General features: G+C 40.8%; 1 protein-coding gene across 1 annotated transcript in view; it reads right to left on the reverse strand.

Moving 5' to 3' along the window:
- Positions 1–13,783, reverse strand: part of LOC117370010 (voltage-dependent T-type calcium channel subunit alpha-1I-like) — a 214,296-nt gene that overhangs the window by 178,237 nt on the left and 22,276 nt on the right. The window lies entirely within an intron of this gene.

A 13,783-nucleotide genomic window follows, 5' to 3' on the forward strand; every position in this document is an offset into this window, starting at 1 on the left:
CACTGTCCCTCTCTCTGTCTTTCTCTCACTGTCTCTCTCTCACATTGTCCCTCTCTGTCTCTCTCTCACACTGTCCCTCTCCTGTCTCTCTCTCTCTCACACTGTCCCTCTCTCTCTCACACTGTCTGTCTCTCTCACACTGTCCCTCTCTCTGTCTCTCTCTCTCACACTGTCCCTCTCTCTGTCTCTCTCTCACACACTGTCCCTCTCTCTCTCTCTCGCTCTCTCTCTCACTGTCGATCTCCCTGTCTTTCTTACTCTCTCTCACTGTCGCTCTCTCACTCTCCTTCTCTCTCCTCTGTCAATCATCTCTTTCTCTCTCTCCTTTTCATATTGTTTCCATCGAGACACACAGTATAGACAGATAGACAGATAGATGATAGACAGATAGAAAGATAGAAAGACAGACAGATAGACGCGGTGCTCAGTGCTGTGGCAGTAACAATCTGATGTAAAATGAAGTTGTCAGCAGTAAAATGACCTCCGAGGACAGACTGATTTCCACCTTTCACAGGACGCCCAAAGTTTGAAATTAGATTTAAAAAAACGTCAGAATTATATAAAAAATGTATAAATCTTTGCTTAACGGCACAGAGGAGTTTTTCTTCAAATGTTTCACAGATCTCAGAGCGAGTGAATGAAACGCAGCAGGCGCTCAATGATTTTTTAATACTTCTCTCTCCCTCTCTTCTCTCTTGCTATCTCTCTCTCTCTCCCCCCTTTTCATATTGTTTCCATTGAGACAGAAATGACCCCCGGTTTCCACGGCAACACCATCAAATGAAATAAATGTTCCCAATGAGACGGGATACAAGGGCAGACGAGGAGAAGTAATCAAGTTTAGATTCTGCATCCTCTCCATCCTCTGCCCCTCTTCTCTCCATCCTCTGCTCCATCTGACCCTTTCCTCTGCTCCTCTGCCCCTCTCCTCTGCCCCTCTCCTCTGCCCCTCTCCTCTGACCCTTCCCTCTGACCCTTCCCTCTGACCCTCTCCTCTGCTTCTCTGCTCCTCTGCCCCTCTCCTCTGCTCCTCTGCCCCTCTCCTCTGCTCCTCTGACCCTCTCCTCTGCTCCTCTGACCCTCTCCTCTGCCCCTCTCCTCCTCTGCCCCTGTCCTCTGCTCCTCTGCCCCTCTCCTCTGCTCCTCTGACCCTCTCCTCTGCTCCTCTGACCCTCTCCTCTGCTCCTCTGACCCTCTCCTCTGCTCCTCTGACCCTTTCCTCTGATCCTCTGCCCATCTCCTCTGACCCTCTCCTCTGACCCTCAGCTCCATCTGACCCTCTCCTCTGACCCTCTGCTCCATCTGACCCTCTCCTCTGACCCTCTCCTCTGCTGCTCTGCTCCTCTCCTCTGACCCTCTTCTCTGCTCCTCTGACCCTCTCCTCTGACCCTCTGCTCCATCTGACCCTCTCCTCTGACCCTTTACTCCTCTGACCCTCTACTCTGCTCCATCTGACCCTCTCCTCTGACCCTCTGCTCCCAGTTGTTCCCAAACTCTTAAAAACAACTAGACCATCATAAATTACATGTCCAATGTTGTTCTAACTCAGACTAAATCAACATTATAATTGTTATCAGTAAAAGTTATATTTAATTTGAACATTTGTGCCTCGTATGTGGAAACACAGTTGGGTCATGTTTAAGGAAATTTCACATCAGATCTTACACACACAGTCCTTTAAGTGATTCTACGGCTCTTTCACTTTTGCAGACTGTACATTTAAAGCGTAGAATCCCAAAACCTGGTAAAAACATTATAATGAGACCAGAGGCACCTGCTCCTCGGGTGTTTTACTGTTGTTTTGAAAAAGTACAGCACTTACTGTCCCACATTGTTATTCTGCTGTCAGAGCTAAAGTCTGGTGTAAAAGGGCCACTGCAAAAACGCTCTCACTGCTCAAAATACTAGTTTCTTGAGGAAAATGTGGGTTGAATTCATTGGTTTTCAGGTATGAAATTTTCAGAAAAGACAGAAATCCAGTTATGTTTTTCCTGATTGTTTCTAAAAGAGGGAATATTATGCAAAATCGATGTTTTGTTTGAGTTTTTTAGCCATCTCTCTCAAGCTCTATTCAAATCCTTCTTAAGATTCTGTACAATGCTCCGCCCACACGACAGTTCTCCATAAAAATACAAAAACATGATCCAAAACTGTACACAGCAACATGACAAACACAATGTGATGATGTGACAATGTGCAGTAGTTTCATGAGCTGGATGCACGCTGATTGTGTTGTGACAGCGCTCTGAAGGGGGAGTGACTTAACACGGAGAGCAAAGGGAGGACGGACGCCGGCGACAGCTCCAGAGCAGAGTTAGTTTTGTAACGACATGAATAATAATGTGAACTTAATGAGGGTAAACAATTAAGACGAGACCTTTGTTCGTAATGAGCTCGGTCAGAAAAGAACAGAGGAACTTTTCAGATCTGACCCAGTTTGGACGATTTAAAGGTAGAACAAGATATTGGTCTGTTTTTAGTAATCCCTTGAGAGTGATTTTCTGCATTTGACCCATTCTTTAACACTGCCACTGGAGCAAACTTTGTGTTTTTCTTTCCCTTAACATTTCACTCCTGCTTAAAAAGGGGTATTGTGCAAAATGGTAGAAAAAAAAAGTGTGTTGTACCATGTTATACTGTTCCTTCGTCAAAAAACATGCCTGAAGTGCTTTTATATGTCATTCATGCATGTTTGAGTAATCTAGCGATCTCTCCCGGGAACTATTCAAACCGTTCTTGCAGTTACCTGTACAAGACTCCACCCACAAGTACATCGTGAGAATGGGGAGCGAGCGCAAAGGGAGGGGAGACTCAGAGCACCAAAAATGAAAGTGAAACTTATAAAACATCGGCTCCAATTCACTTTCTATTGAAAAACTGTCGACTTTCTCTCCTAATTCCTAATCCCTGTGATATTTGACTTCTATGTTGTATTAACTGTAACACATAACACATTTAGATCACCATGTTACCTTTTATTGCTTTAAAAATGCTATATTCACCAAAAACCAACGCGTTAACATGTTTCATTTTTGATGCATTTGTCTATTTGATTTGATCTTCACTATCCCCTTCTCATCCTCCATTTTGGATAGTCAAATATTAGTTTATCCGTGTCCATATGTTTGGAGGTTTTAAATAACTTTATCGTGTGATCCGCTCGCATCTGTGAGCTGTGGACACAAAGATTTGGATTTCCTGTGCTCAAAGTGTAGCCAAAAGTCTCAGTTAGGAAAGGGTAGATTAAGCATAGATTTACAGGCACAATGTAGCTTTTTGTTTCCATGGTGATGTCATTTTTTTGAGTTTTTAATGAACTTTTCCTGAATAGATTTAAAATGATTTTGCGCTGTATTAGAACGAGTATAAGAGACTAGAATATACACCCATGGACCACTATGGAACCTACCTGAACGATTGAGGGATTACACAGATATAAGGCCACATGGTGATCAAAAAGGATGTTGGTATCGTTATTGAGTATCGAGTGTGTTCCTTGGTATTGAAATCGAGTTTGAAATATTAGTATCGGGACAACACTAGTTAGAAGCAGATTTGGAGAGATTTGACAGTTGTTGGGCCTCTTCTCTCCTCTCTGCTGCTGCTCTTTTCATGTCTTTCTCTCAGTGTTTCAGACGGAGCAGGGCCTATAGCTGTCTGCTCTCAGTGTGTGTGTGTGTGTGTGTGTGTGTGAACAGTGTGTGTGACTAAGGTTTGTACACACACACGCTTCATCGAGATCTGTCTGTCGTATTGGGACAAAACCCAGGTACTCGTGATGTACCGATTATTAGATCACCAACTGAGTTCAGATAGGTTAGGGTGAGTGCTTAGGTTAAATTATGCAAAATAGTATATGTATTTTTTTGGCCGTTGTTGTTTTTTTTCTGTCTACCGTGTCAAAAATATGTCTGAAGAGGTTTTAGGTGTCATCTGTTCATGTTTCAGTATTTTAGCGATCTTTCCTAAGCCCTTTTTGAACTCTTCTTACAGTTAGCAATACGATTCTGTCCAAAGCTCCGCCCACAATGCTACATCACCCACGCTCCCACACGACAACTCTCCATAAATATACAAAAACATGATACAAAACTGTACAAACGTCTGTGTTGACTCTGCACACCTGACAGGGCGACTTCGCTGAAAGGTTTTAAGAAGACTCCCTCACACGGTCTCACTCTTAGTTCACTTTTATTTGTACAGTGTTTACGAGGAAGATCAGAGGGACTGAAATTTACTAATAAAACTGAACTACGAGTGAGACCAAAGGAAGTCCCCAAAAAGCATTAAAACTCAATAAGTGTGTGTTAGTCTGTATATGTAACTGTGTATGTATGTGTGTGTGTGGTAGACTGTATATGTAGCTGTGTGTGTTAGTCTGTATATGTAGCTGTGTGTGTATGTGTGTGTGTGTTAGTCTGTATATGTAGCTGTGTATGTATGTGTGTGTGTGTTAGTCTGTATATGTAGCTGTGTATGTATGTGTGTGTGTGGTAGACTGTATATGTAGCTGTGTGTGTTAGTCTGTATATGTAGCTGTGTGTGTATGTGTGTGTGTGTTAGTCTGTATATGTAGCTGTGTGTGTATGTGTGTGTGTGTTAGTCTGTATATGTAGCTGTGTATGTATGTGTGTGTGTGGTAGACTGTATATGTAACTGTGTATGTATGTGTGTGTGTGGTAGACTGTATATGTAGCTGTGTGTGTTAGTCTGTATATGTAGCTGTGTGTGTATGTGTGTGTGTGTTAGTCTGTATATGTAGGGGTGTGTGTGTGTGTGTGTGTGTGTGTGTGTTAGACTGTATATGTAGGGGTGCGTGTGTGTGTGTTAGACTGTATATGTAGGGGTGTGTGTGTGTGTGTGTTAGACTGTATATGTAGGTGTGTGTGTGTGTGTGTGTGTTAGTCTGTATATGTAACGGGGTGTGTATGTGTGTGTGTGTTAGTCTGTATATGTAGCGGGGTGTGTATGTGTGTGTGTTAGTCTGTATATGTAGCTGTGTGTGTATGTGTGTGTGTGGTAGACTGTATATGTAACTGTGTGTGTGTGTGTGTGTGTGGTAGACTGTATATGTAGCTGTGTGTGTATGTGTGTGTGTTAGTCTGTATATGTAGCTGTGTGTTTTACAGTACAGTGCATGTCACATATCAGACACAGTACTGCTCCTGCTTGTCGTCGGCTCGTCTGTCCCTCAGGGCTCACACACACAGGAGGAGGACATGCACATTCACATACACATGCACGTGCACACAGCTCTGAGATGGAGACAGGCCTCTTGTAAAACCCACACAAACGTCATGGATTTAGGACAACACAAGTATTTCTCATAATAAAGACAAGGAGAGTTTCTGTTAGCTCTCAGATGGAAAATACTACTACTAAAAATACTAAAAATAAATAAATAAATGGAAAATACTAAAACTACTACTCAAATAAGACATTCCACAACACCCAGAGCTAGTCAAGGCCCCCGCCTTCGACTGCCCCCCAGATCTGTATGCACTACCGAAAAGTACAAATACTTTAAGTCTTATATTACACAGAATTGACTGTTGTGAGTTAAAACCATGTTATAATATTGTTACCTCATTAAAAACAGACCTGGAGTTGTGTTTTGTTTCATTCACACATGTTTGGATAACCTGCCTTATTACTCTGTCTACATCTTCAAAGCTCAAAATGCTCTGTTCCACCTTGTGACGTCATGAAGAGTTTTCATGTTCACAGCTCCTTTTACCTTTAGTTCAACAGAGATTAGAAATTCCAGGGTTGAAATTATTCAAATGATTCTAGTGAAGGTGTGTGGAGTTTAAAAACACAGTGGAGCACTTCCTGTATCCACATGACATCACAAGGTGGAACAGAGCATTTTTAGTTGGTTTAGTGAGAGCCTAAATATGCAGGATTTGTGCGTTAAACATGTGTGAATGAAACAAAACACAACTCCAGGTCTGTTTGTGATGAGGAAACAATATTATAACATAGATCAGAAAATAGGCTAATATGAGCCGTTTCAGCTAAAACTAACTGAATGAATGGAAAAAAGTAAAAACAAAAAAAACCTATAAAAACAATAATTAAGCAAAACATAAGACTTTGACTCCACAGGCCTCTGTACTCGATAAAGTGTCAGTGGACATGCTCCTGTCTGTTCACATGTACAGTGTGAGTTACAGTAAACACCAGGGGACATCACACTTTAATGCTTCAGAGCTACATGTCAGGCCTCTCCCGCTCAGCTGTCACACACCTTCCCCTCATGCACTCCCCTCGTGCACCAGCAGCAGCCCTGTCACAGTGTGGCAGGTCATGGAGCTGCTATGGATAATTGAGGTTGGCTGTGTATGTTTGTGTGTGTATGTTTAAAGACACAACGCACACATCAGCAAACACACCCCCGTAAGTGTGTGTAAACTGAAAAAAACACAAAATGAATTTCAACAACACATTTTCAGGAGTCTGTGATCAATGTTCATGGTCCTGTTTAGCTCAGATTTATGTCGAACTTAACTGAAAGTAATAAGAGTCTCAGACAGAGCAGTGCCTCTAATTAGAATCACACCCAGTGAATAATGATGACATCAGCTGTAAAGTATCTTGAAAACATGTTCTCACTGTCAGCAGGGTCTTCTCTCCACAGATCTGACCTGTAAATTGAGTATCAAGTCTATTCCTTAGATTCGAAATGGAGTTGGAAATGTTATTACCGTGACAACACAAAGCATGGAGACCCAACGTGTGTGTATGTGTATGTGTGTGTGTGGGTGTGTGTGAGTGTGTGTATGTGTGTGAGGGTGTGTACATGTGTGTGTGTCTGCGTGTGTGTGTGCTGTCTTACACGATGCTCTGGGGTCGTGCTGATTAAAGGTGAGAGAGACGGGGTCTGAGGACATCAATCACGCACAGCTAATGCTAACGCTAACGCTAAATCCGGGATTACACAGCCACTCAAAGACGCGGCGCTGCTATAGATCATGGCGCACATTCAAATGCTAATGCTCTTCTGATTTACAACACGGGGAATTATGGGAGGAAAAGGAATCAGCCATCTGACAGCTCTGTGAAGAGGACGAGCCAACGGAGGACATTCAAATGCAAAAGTTGTAGTACTTGTAGCTCACACTGCATAGACTACTACTGTTGTGTACTTGGGCAAGGCGCTTATTTGGATTTTATTACTGGTATTTGATGGGATTGTATAGAGGCACTGATAACACTACCTGGCCAAAAAAAAGTCGCCACCTGGATTTAACTAAGCAAATACATTGGTGTTGCTGCAGTTGGTCAGGTCTAGGTTCAGCAGAATGAGGTCAGCTGATACCTGAATATACTGAATGACCAGGTTATTCCATCAGTGGATTTTTTCTTCCCTGATGGCATGGACATATTCCAAGATGACAATGCCAGGATTCATCAGGCTCAAATTGTGACAGAGCGGTTCAGGAGCATGAGACATCATTTTCACACATGGATTGTCCACCACAGAGTCCAGACCTTAACCCCATTGAGAATCTTTGGGATGTTCTGGAGAAGACTTTGTGCAGCGTCAGACTCGACCATCATCAATGCAACATGTAAGTGAAAAATTAATGCAACACTGGATGGAAATAAATCTTGTGACATTGGAGAAGCGAACTCGAAACAATGTCACAGAGAATGTGTGACGTAAACAAAGATAAAGGCAGAACAACCAAATATTAGAGTGTGTGACCTTTTTTTTGGCCAGTAGTAGTAGTAGTAGCAGCAGCAGCAGCAGCAGCAGTAGTAGTAGTAGTCATAGTAGTAGTCGTAGCAGTAGTAGCCTAGTAGTATTAGCGGCAGTAGCAGTAGAAGCAGAAGTAGTGTAGTAGTAGTAGTAGTAGTCGTAGTAGTAGTAGTCGTAGTAGTAGTAGTCATAGTAGTAGTAGTCATAGTAGTAGTAGTAGCAGTAGTAGTCTAGTAGTAGGAGAGGCAGTAGCAGGAGAAGCAGAAGCAAGTAGTAGTAGCCTAGTAGTAGTAGTAGTAGCAGCAGAAGCAGTAGCAGTAGTAGCCTAGTAGTAGTAGTCATAGTAATAGTAATAGTAGTAGTAGTCATAGCAGTAGTAGTAGTAGTAATAGTCCTAGTAGTAGTAGCACCAGTAGCAGTAGAAACAGCAGCAGTAGTGGTAGTAGTAGTAGTAGTAGTCTAGTAGTAGACGTGGCAGTAACAGTAGAAGCAGAAGCAAGCAGCAGTAGCCTAGTAGTAGTAGTAGCAGTAGTAGTAGTAGCAGTAGAAGCAGCAGTAGTAACCTAGTAGCAGTAGCCTTGTAGTAGTATTAGTGGTAGTAGTAGTTGCTGTAGTTAACAGTAGTAGTAGTCTTCTCGTAATAGTTGCAGAAGTAGAATTAATAGTGGCTGAAACAGATCTAACCTTGATATTAGCAGCATGTGTTTGACCTGATATAAACTGCATGGTTCTTTAGTCCGGCAGTAAAATGAGTCCTTGTACTTTTAGCTAACATTCTGTTGGCCATATCCAAGTAAAAGGCCTTAGATAAATCAACTTCCATCATTTATTTACGTAAAACAACTACAGTCAGGCTAAACAAAAGCAGTTAAGATGCAAGGAGTGAGTGAGGAATAACTTTGGACCACTGCAAACTGTTTAAAATTTAACATGAACTACTTTTGTTTTTTAGGTTTTTAAGACAGTAAAGATCCAAATAGTCCATGACAAATCTGTGTTTCTCTCCTGATCTCCGCAGCGCTAATAGTCTCGGGTCTGACAGCTGTCTTCTTCTTCTTCTCTTGTTAGATTTGTTGCACAGCCGAGAGCCCGTTCAACACAAACCGCAGTGTTTTTCCATTGTTACCGAGACATGATTTGAGTTTAACACCACCACCACCACACGCAGCACTTTCTGAGAACAGCCGCAATTTAAGCCCCAAAGTTTGGAAAAGTTTCACCCAGAGCCAAACTCATACAAGCTCAGTGAAAAAAAAACAGTCCGTCTTATGATTACCACACACAGAGGCGGGTTACATTTACTGGAGTACTTTCTTTTCTTTAATATGTATTGTTTAAATCCCCGTTGTATTTTTCCTTGCGTTTTCAGACTATCCTAAAACACGTTTGTCAGAGTTTGCTTATGCGTCTCCATGGTAACCGCTGAACATCCCGCCGTAGACATCCCCGCAGCAGGATGTCACCGCGAAGTCAGCCAGAGCTCAAAGTCTGTCTGTACTTTGTGAAATGATCAAACAACAAACGAACAAAAATAAGTTTCTTTTAACGCCCAAAATGCTGTGTCAGGAAAAATAACTCTTCTGCCTCCAATCACCAAACACAGATAAACTCCACTGTCAGAGCTCAGCCTCCAGCTCAGAGCGGCCTGACTGCACACAAGAGATAAACTGTTTCAAACGTCTGAGATTGCATTTTTACTGACACCAAAAAGTACCATATTGTTAAGTTGAAAGCCTAAAATGCAGTCATCATGATACGGTTTGTTCACATAACATCACAACATTATAGACTCCCTCAGTTTAAAGGGCCTGTACGACACGGTTTTCTATGTTATAATGTTGTTTCCTCATCACAAACAGACCTGGAGTTACCCACGTTTAACACACAAACCCTGAATAAAGAGTCATTTGGATGATTTCATGTTTGGAATTACCTCTGCTCTCCACTGAACTAAAGGTAAAAGGAGCTGTTAACCTGAAAACAACAGCTTCATCATATCATAAGGTTCTTGTCGTTGTGCTCTTAGGCAAAACACTTCACCCACATTGTCTAGTATGAATGTAGTGTGTGTGTGTGTGTGTGAGGGTTGGTGGAAGTCAGAGGGGCTGAGGGGGCAGATTGGCAGCCTCGCTTCAGTCAGTCTGCCCCAGGACAGCTGTGGCTATAAGATTAGCTATAAGACATTTTATTTTATTGTATTTTATTGTATTTTATTATATTGTATTTTATTATATTGTATTTTATTGTATTTTATTGTATTTTATTATATTGTATTTTATTGTATTTTATTATATTGTATTTTATTGTATTTTATTTTATTGTATTGTATTTTATTGTATTTTATTGTATTGTATTTTATTGTATTTTATTGTATTTTATTATATTGTATTTTATTGTATTGTATTTTATTGTATTTTATTGTATTTTATTATATTGTATTTTATTGTATTTTATTTTATTGTATTTTATTATATTGTATTTTATTGTATTTTATTGTATTTTATTGTATTTTATTTTATTGTATTGTATTTTATTTTATTGTTACCTTTGGCTAAAACTATAGACAGTACATATAAATAACTAGCCTCTGCTACCGACCGTGTTGCTGGGCTTGTTTTTATTTGATCTATTTTATCCATAAATCAACATATGAACATTAATAACAGACCAATAAAGTTCCTTCTTTCCCCGAGGTGTCTCTTTCTAGACTTAACAATAGCTTCGATAGACAGCGTTGCTAAGCGCTGTAAAAGTATAAGTAGGTATAAATAAGTCAAAGTAAAAGTGACGTCATGTCCCGTTCCTCCGTCTCTCTGCTCTGTATTTACCCCGAGCAGAGACCGGGGACATTTGGACCTAACTAAATAAATGATCTGGAGTTTGTCTTGCTGACGACCTAACTCTCCTTCTGCCGCTAAACCGCCCCGTTGCTATGGAGACCAGCACCAGCTCAAATACAGGGAAACCTCTGGCTCTGACGCAGCTCAACTTTCTCCCAAAACCAATCAACTTCTGGGCTCTGGGTTTATAAATGCACAGAGGAAGATATTAGACAGAGAAACATGCACAGGAAGTAACACTGTGTCCCGCCAAAGGACATGGCCACTAATTTAGAATAAATGATCATCCTGAACGGCATGGTGGCTGATTGGTTAGCACTCTTGCCTCGCAGCAAGACGGTTCTGGGTTCAAAAAACACCAGGCTCTCTGGTTTCCCCCATTCCTGCATCCACATGCACAACAGGTCAAATCCTCCAGCTAATGTATCCAAGACTAGCTCAAGATCTTTAAGACCCAAAGAACCAATTGGACCTGGTTTCCATGGAAAAGAAAATGCTGGGAGCCGCAAATACTGCATATATTGTTTTTTGTTTTTTTTTACCTTTGCACTTTGTATAAACAACTACTGTACAGTATTTGCAAAATATCTGCATAAGTATTTATTTTAGCTGTTTAATGGGACTTCTGCTCCTGAATCTCTGCACACAGCATCTGCAAATCAAATCAGGGCAGTACAAAGTCATTTTCTTCGTCTGAGGCGTGAGCAGTGTTTGTTTTTAACATAGTTCATGGTGGAGAATAGTTGTTCACATACATATGTGGATCCAAAGATCAACAGGACTCCAAATGCATATTTCTTCATGTTTATGTAGGTGTTGGGGACAGCTGGTTGAAAGTCTTGATAAATGCACAGTGTGTTGGCGGGTATGACGGCTTCAGCGAGTGTGACACTTATTTTGAGCGATGAAAAATAATAAAATATCATTTTATTTTAATATTTCAAGTTCACAATAATCTTCCAGTTTAAACAAAACAAAAAAAACTAAAACAAATAAAATACACTTCAGTTAATACTTATAATTTATTTTCCCAATCCGCAGTATAAGGATGAACGAGCCACATGCGACTCCGGAGCCGCGGGTTGCCGACCCCTGAAACAGACCAATATCTTGTTCTAAATTTAAATCGTCCAAACTGGGTCAGATCTGAAAAGTTCCTCTGTTCTTTTCTGACCGAGCTCATTACGAACAAAGGGAGGCCATTTTGCCTCGTCTTAATTGTTTACCCTCATTAAGTTCACATTATTATTCATGTCATTACAAAACTAACTCTGCTCTGGAGCTGTTGCCGGGGACGACCGCAGACACCTTACAAAACATCAGCAGAATCGCCCGCTCTCTGTGTTCCCCGATTTACACTGTGCTAGCTAATGACGAGCTAATGACAAGCTAATGAGTGTGATCCACCAAACATGGAGCTATCTGCCGCGGCGCTGCTGTCTGTCTCTGCTGTAAAAATAGACTGTTTCTGAATGGGTTTGACTTGAGGCTGCGTTCAAACCACAGAGAGGGAGGTTTTGAGTGAACATTTGCATCTGTTAATCAGATCAAACCAAACTTTGCTCCATTTCCTGATGATGGAGAGAAAACTGAATTTAAGCAATACAAAAGTCACTCGGGAAGTAGTTTTTTTGTTTTTGTTTTTTGTTTTCCAAAGTGTGTTTCGATTTTTCTTTCTTCCAAAGATTTGACAAGTTTGTGAAGGATTGATTGGTGTATATGAGGTGAAGTGTGTTGCTAAACGACACAACAACAGTATAGTCTTAGGTGAGATTTTAACTGGCTTTAATTCAAAGTAAATGTTATGTTGTTTCCTGATGAAAAACATACCTAGTTTTGTTTCATTCATCCATGTTTGATACAGGCTATGCTCATGAGTATCTAGCTTTAATACGAGTTTTAGCACCGATTAGTATCAGGTTTTCGACTTTTTACAACCCTAATGCTTATAAAGAATGTATGTAAAGTTAAGGTTTTATGCTATAGTAAATCTGTATTCTGCATTTGACCCGTCCGTATCCCACTGGGGTTAAACCTGTCAAGAGCAGTGGAGCGGAGAGCACATATAGCTACTGTGTGAGTTTTAAAACGCTTAGGACAAGTACATTTACATAATAATATAATTGTACATCTTTACCAACTTCACCCCAAGACATTGAGCTGTTTTAGTGGTTTCAAATGGTACTTTTACTTCTTGATTGAAAACTTCACAGACATCACACTATATCCATAAAAACTATTACCAAAAAGAAGTATTGGGCACCAGGGAGCATTTGTTTCATTTAGGTCATAATTGATATAAAATGTATGAAATGAATGAGCAAAAAATGTGTTTCTTCCTTGGATTAAACCACAAGTGAACCAGGACTAAAACAGGACTGAACCAGGACTAAACCAGGACTAAAAGAAGGACTGAACCAGGACTAAACCAGGACTGAACCGGGACTAAACCAGGACTAAAAGAAGGACTGAACCGGGACTAAACCAGGACTAAAAGAAGGACCGAACCGGGACTAAACCAGGACTAAAAGAAGGACTGAACCAGGACTAAAAGAAGGACTGAACCAGGACTAAACCAGGACTAAAAGAAGGACTGAACCAGGACTAAACCAGGACTAAAAGAAGGACTGAACCAGGACTAAAAGAAGGACTGAACCGGGACTAAACCAGGACTAAAAGAAGGACTGAACTGGGACTAAACCAGGACTAAAAGAAGGACTGAACCAGGACTAAACCAGGACTAAGAGAAGGACTGAACCAGGACTAAAAGAAGGACTGAACCGGGACTAAACCAGGACTAAAAGAAGGACTAAAAGAAGGACTGAACCAGGACTAAACCAGGACTGAACCGGGACTAAACCAGGACTAAAAGAAGGACTGAACCGGGACTAAACCAGGACTAAAAGAAGGACTGAACTGGGACTAAACCAGGACTAAAAGAAGGACTGAACCGGGACTAAACCAGGACTAAAAGAAGGACTGAACCGGGACTAAACCAGGACTAAAAGAAGGACTGAACCAGGACGAAAACAGGACTAAAATAAAACTTGACAAATCTGAATCTATGATAAAAATCCTAAAACAGATCTATTGTACAAAATTAACTTTCCAGAGCTTTTAAACATTATAATTGTTTAAGCAGCATCTCAGACATTTTGGTACAAATTTTTATAATTTTATATATGTGTAGATAAACTAAAATATATGCAATGTCCTTCAGAAATGCACAAAAAATGCA

Source organism: Periophthalmus magnuspinnatus, chromosome 1 (genome assembly GCF_009829125.3).
Source record: "Periophthalmus magnuspinnatus isolate fPerMag1 chromosome 1, fPerMag1.2.pri, whole genome shotgun sequence".
Lineage (NCBI taxonomy): Eukaryota > Metazoa > Chordata > Actinopteri > Gobiiformes > Gobiidae > Periophthalmus > Periophthalmus magnuspinnatus.